This window comes from Hakea prostrata, chromosome 3 (assembly GCF_041222555.1).
Source record: "Hakea prostrata isolate BN-2017 chromosome 3, UWA_Hpros_2, whole genome shotgun sequence".
In the NCBI taxonomy this organism is placed as follows: domain Eukaryota; kingdom Viridiplantae; phylum Streptophyta; class Magnoliopsida; order Proteales; family Proteaceae; genus Hakea; species Hakea prostrata.
In genome coordinates, this window is record NC_142602.1 from 29,381,082 (window position 1) to 29,387,081 (window position 6,000).

Here is a 6,000-nt window from a genome sequence, read left to right on the forward strand (position 1 = left end):
CATTCCTCGAGATCTGAGATATCTTCAAATTCCGGAATTGGTTCTGAAATGCCTGCACTATCTCCCGATATTTTTGCAAGCGTGGTTCCTTAATGCCATACTCCCCTTGGACTTGGTTGACTATAAGCTGAGAGTCACTATAAATAGTAACATCTGCAATAGCTAATGCCTTTGACAACCGAAGTCCTGCTATTAGGGCCTCGCACTCCGCTTCGTTATTACTCGCATCAAATGCGAATCTCAAAGCTTATCGAATAATGAATCCTGCCGGACTTTTTAATAGAATTCCAGGGCCTGCTCCATCTTTATTACTCGAACCATCGACATATACCTCCCAAGTGGTTGGTATAATGGGATCTTCAATAGTGGGTTCCATTGGTGCAGTAGTTTCTACTACAAAGTCGGCTAATGCTTGAGCCTTGATTGCAGTCCTGGGCTTAAAGCTCACTTGGAACTCACTTAGCTCAACCGACCAGGATACCATCCTTCCAGACAAATCAGGTTTGTTAAGAACTTTACTAAGAGGAAAAGTTGTAAATACCTCAATTGGATGAGCCTGAAAATATGGCCTTAGCTTCCTGGCGGCCATCATGAGAGCCGAGCACGCTTCTCAATCTGCGAATATCTCGTCTCCGCATCCAGCAACACGTGGCTTACATAGTAAATCGGCCACTGTTTCTTATCTTTCTCCCGAACAAGTACTTTGCACCGACCGCGGAAAGGGATGTCGCTAGATATAGCTGTAATATTTCCCCCTTCTCCGGCCTGGACAAGATCGGTGGTTGTCCAAGTGCTTCTTTTAATTCCTCAAAAGCTTTCTGGCACTCTTCAGTCCACTTTGCTTCCTTACTGCCCTTCAGGTCTTTAAGTGCCTTGAAGAAAGGCAAACATTTCTCTCCAGACTTGGAGATAAATCGATTTAAGGCAGCAACTCTCCCTGTCAAACATTGTACATCCCGAACGGTTTTGGGAGCCTCCATATCAATCGAGCTTGTATTTTGGCGGGATTTGCCTCAATTCCCCTCTCGTGATACCATGAAACCCAAGAATTTGCCCGAGGAGACTCCAAAGGCACATTTTTCGAGGTTCAACTTCATTTGATGTTTCCTCGATCGAGAAAACCTCGATTAAATCTGCAATGTGATTTGCTTTTGTAAAGCTTTTCACCAGCATGTCGTCAACATATGCTTCAACGTTCTTTCCTATCAGCTCTTTGAAAATCTTGTTGACGGCCCTCTGATATGTTGCTCCTGCATTCTTCAGGCCAAAAGGCATGACCTTGTAATAATAGCTTTCACGATCAGTCATAAAGCCGTATACTTCTCATCTTCCTTATTCATAAGGATCTGATTATACCCTGAGTAGGCATCCATGAAACTTAAAGTTTCATACCCTGCAGTAGCATCTATCAAGAGGTCAATCCAAGGCAACGGGTAGCAATCTTTTGGGCAAGCTTTGTTTAGATCCGTGTAGTCTGTACACATCCTCCACTTCCCATTCGCCTTTTTCACCATCACCACGTTGGCCAACCAAGTTGGGCACTCGATTGGTTCTATGAAACCAGAATTCTTAAGTTTTTCAACTTCATTCCGAACGGCTTCATACTTTTCAATAGAGAAATTTCTTCTTTTCTGTATCACTGGTTTCCCCTTAGGGTCTATCCAGATTTTGTGCTCTGCAATGGCACGATCGATCCCAGGCATGTCCTCAGCAAACCACGCGAATACATCTTTATTCTGTTGAAGAAATAACTTCAATTCATCTTTAAACTTTTCCAGCTGTTCAGACCCGACATAAGTAATCTTTTTCGCATCTTCGGTACACAACTGAATTTGCTCCAGTTTCTCCACTGGTTCGGGCCTTTGCATCTCTGTCTCTTCCCGATCATCTCGAATTTCTATGGGAAGGGCAGTAACCTTCTTTGGACCCTCCTTGTCTTTTAAATAGGCAACATAACACTGCCGAGAGATCTTTTGGTCAGAGGAGACTTGACCGATTCCCATATCAGTCGGGAATTTTATCTTCAGGTGCTTTGTCGAAACAATAGCACCTATCTTGGATAAAGATGGTCGCCCAAGAATCATATTATAAGCTGGTAGTTCTCGAACCACCAGAAAGTTGATTCGGACAGTTGTTTCTTTGGGAAAACTTCCAATGGAAAGATCCAACTGAACCGATCCTTCCGCCACTGCAGATGACCCTACAAAGCCATATAGGTGTGTTGATGAAGGTTTCATCAAATCTTGATCCACCTTCAATTTTTGATACACTTCGTAAGAAATTAGGTCAGCTGCAGACCCTGTATCAATCAATACTTTATGCACTTCCCGCCGTGCAATCTCTACCTTGATGACTATAGCATCATCGTGAGGTAAACAAACATCTCTCTCGTCTTCTTCGCTAAAGGTGATAGAATCTTCACCATTCAGCTTCTTCCGCTTCTGCGCCTCTCCGGCTCCAACAAATTTGGATTTGGATTTTAAACTCCGGAATGATTCAGGCTCTGGACCCCCGAAGATGGTAAGGATCGGTGACCGAGTAGCAGCTTCAATCACCTCCTTACCTTTTTTGGACTTCGGGGCCTCCCTTGATCGTTCTGAACTGACCGAACGATTCCTTTTAGGGGCAGCCGTACGTGGCCCACGTGGCTCCTCCCTTCTCCTGCTAACAAACCGGACAGATGTCCCCGAGATATCGGTCTCTCAATATCTGCCTTCGGGTGACGACAGTCATTAGTGTAATGACCATAGTCCTTGTGGAATCGGCAATACTTTTCCCGATCCTGCTGCTCTCCGGGTTTCAAAAGAATTTTAGGCGGCCACTTCAAAATATTTTTTCTTTTGAGGATATTCAGAATATCGGCCCGAGGAGCATTCAATGGAGTGTACTCACTTCTGCCGGGGGATCTTTGGCGCCAAGGTTGGGATCTTCCAACCCGATCACGAACATTCTTCTTTGGCTTCTGCTTCTGCTCAGGAGCCTTTTGTTCCTTATTGGAGACTTTATTATCTCCTTGGCGCGCATCTAGAATCTCCATGACTTCAGCCTGCTTCTGGCATCTCTGTACCAACTCAGCATAAGTCGTGGGTATATCATGTAGTAATAACTCCAGGAGTTTCCGATTTGTGAGTCCCGTGAATAGAGCGGTTCTGGCTACCTGTTCATCCAAGTTTTCTATCTCCATCGTCACCTTGTTGAATCTTTTCAGAAACTCTCTGATCAATTCGTCCTTTCCCTGTCTGACAGTAAACAAGGTTTCTTCCGTTTTCTTGACCTGTATCCCACTCTGGAATCGCCCTATGAATTGGCGTGCCAATTCGTCAAAGTTTACGATCCTTCCGAGAGGGGAGGTTAGAAAACCACTTTTGTGCCGCTCCGATTAGAGATGATCCGAAAACCCCGCATAAAATTTCATCAAAATTACCTGAAACTGCCATGGTCTGTTGGTAATAGCCAATGTGAGCTATTGGATCTCCGGAGCCATCGAATGTTGAGAAGGTAGGCAAACGGAAGTTATGGGGAAACCGATATCCCGCGATTGGCTCAGCAAAAGGAGTCTTCCGAATGACTGAGTATATATCCTCAGTTATCCTTCCCTTAGCCAATTGCCCTAACTTCTCATTGATGTTGGCCAATTCTTGACCAATCTGGGTCGGGTGATCTTCAGCAATACGATCACGACCTCGATTAACACGATCATCACGTGCTACTCGATCATCACGAACAGCCCGTCCTTCACGAACGTTTCTCTCGTCACGAATCTGCTCGATCATCACGAACGGTTCTTCCGACAATGGGTGAGTGAGTTCTTACCCCAGAATCCAACTTTGTATTTGAATCGGTTGTACTCTCTTGCGGTCTATCAAACCGATCGCCTCGCCTTGGTTGATCATCAGTCCTCCGAAGTCCTCGATCTCCTTCACGAAAATTCTGATCAACATTCCGGTCTTCAGCCATTCTTTGGTCACGTGGTAATGCGCGTCTCCCCGAATCGTGTTGGTCAGGCTCTTGTGGCAAAACCACTCGTCTGGTGAGCAAGCGAAGTGCTTGGCTCACCTCCAAGAGTTGAATCTTTAACTGATCCAATTGATCTTGGATTGTATCAGGAGGATTACGTCCTCCCTGGCCTTTATCCACTTCGATAGGATTTTGGCTTTCCGGGGAATATCTGGATTATTCACCCCGGTGTATCTCGAACACCGGAATTGCATTTTGTGCAGCGGCTGCTGCGGCTGCTGATCTAGTCACCATGGCTTTTTCAAGTCTTTCCCACAGACGGCGCCAAATGATGCGTCCAAAATCTGCTCAGCCCTTGGATCTCCACGTAATGTCTTGCAAAACAAAAGCGTCAGATGTGGCCCGACCGCTGGGGTAGGGAGTCCACCTCCGAAGGCTAAGTCAGTTGATGAACTTAATCACAAACGACTCCGCTAGAAGTACGAGCTAATGAATGAAGAAACGGGAAAGGTGATCTAGATAGCGGGGACGCCGATAATTGAGGTCTATCGGATGTGTCTCGAACCTTGAGTTTCAGATAGTATTCTCCTTGATCAATTGATCCGTCCCTCACCTTGTATAGTAGTGAGGTTTATATAGAGTGTACCTTCGAATCTACTTCGTTGGATGCACTCAAGCCTTCTTCGGGTAGTCGTTGGATCTTATCAATAAGACCCGTTGAGCGATAGACTTCTACTAGTTTGGGCTAGTAGAGGACTCCTGAGATAACCGTTAGGTTATGTGATAGTTATCCCTTTGATGATGATTATCCGCAGCCGTCAGTTTGAGTCTGCTGTCATCAGGGTGATTACCCTAATCCATAAGTAAGATTAGGGCACGCTTGCAGCCGAATAATCTTTCTTCTTCAGCAAGCCATCTTCTGGATCCGGTTCGCTCGGGAGCGATTCGGTTTTCTCCGTCTCGACCGGGGTCGAGGGTCGGACCAGGTATGAACCCGGTCTGATCATAAACTCTCCATATCAACAAGCATGATCCAGTGCTACCCATGGAGTTGACCGACAGCCGATGAGGGCAGCACAAAAACACGGCCTTACCCCTGATGAATACTCTTGTGATATGATGGCCGAATCAGATGATTTGGATGAAGATTGGTTGAGCAGCTTGTGTCACACCCCACCCAGCCGGATCCGGTCATACTCGAATACCTGTGGGGGTGATACACCACAAGATCTAGGTTCAGTGACAATTCCACACAAAACATGATATAGCATAATTAAATGGACAAGAATAAATCAAGCTTATCATATTAAGTTATCAAAACCGAAATAATGGTTACAATCATCCATTACTTCAAGATAAAAGTATAATATTAGAGTTTTGAAAAGAAAAGAGAGTAATTTTCATCGCAGCGGAAAACTGAACTAAACTACTTCTCTAATGGAATCCCACCCAAAATAACAGTCTTGACACTTGCATGAAGCTTCTTGTGCATCCACTTATTCTTCAGTCACTCCTTCAAAAAGATATGTTGGCAACGCATCCTCCATTTGGAAGAAGTCCTCATAACCTACAGTGTAACCTAATAGAAAAAGACATATAAAAGGAATGAGTTCAAAGAACTCAATGAGGTAACACAATCACATCATATCTTCATACAACTTCCATGTCATCATTCATAAGACAAACATGCATTTAATAATATAAATAAACAAATGCAAAGTGATGATATGAGATTCCTAACTCTATAAGGGCCTGTTTGGTTACATGAGTCTGGAGATTTCAAATATCTAGAGATTTCAAATCTATAGATTTCAAATCTATGGAGTTATAATTCATAAAATTAGATGTTTGGTTGTAGAATGAAATCTGTGGATTCATCCTAAAAAACTATTTGATCGACGTGATTTTTGTGAATGTGCAAATGTATAGCTTTTTTGAAATCTCTGGATTTCACCCCTTACCCAAAAATCTACAGATTCACGTTTTTAGTGTAAAAAGGTGAATCTCTAGATTTCATGAATCTAGAGATTTTTACAACCAAAC